Here is a 368-nt window from a genome sequence, read left to right as displayed (position 1 = left end):
GAGCCGCGCCGGGTGCCGGGGCTGCGTTTCTGCCCGGTATAAATCTGAACCCTAATTGACTTCACCTCGTTGGATCTTAACCCGAGGAGAAAACATCTGGGCCTGATGTGATTTTATTAAGTGCTGATTTCATCAGTGAAGGGGAAAAAAAAGAAATAAAAAAAAACAAAAAAAAGGAAGAAAACCTGCTGGCCGGTGGGATCAGCTCCCTGTAACCCCCTGCACGGCGCTGGGGCGGCACAGGGTGGGGACAGGCAACGCGGAGAGCGGCAGCGGCGCGTCTGAGGCGGCGATGGCCTTGGGTCCCCTGCACGCTGAGCCCCGGGAGCCAGCCGAGGGGGCCGACGGGGGCTTGAAAGCCCCCCGGG

The sequence above is a fragment of the Egretta garzetta genome, unplaced genomic scaffold, assembly GCF_000687185.1.
Source record: "Egretta garzetta isolate BGI_Z169 unplaced genomic scaffold, ASM68718v1 scaffold207, whole genome shotgun sequence".
NCBI classification, from domain to species: domain Eukaryota; kingdom Metazoa; phylum Chordata; class Aves; order Pelecaniformes; family Ardeidae; genus Egretta; species Egretta garzetta.
Note: the sequence above shows the minus strand (reverse complement) of the source record.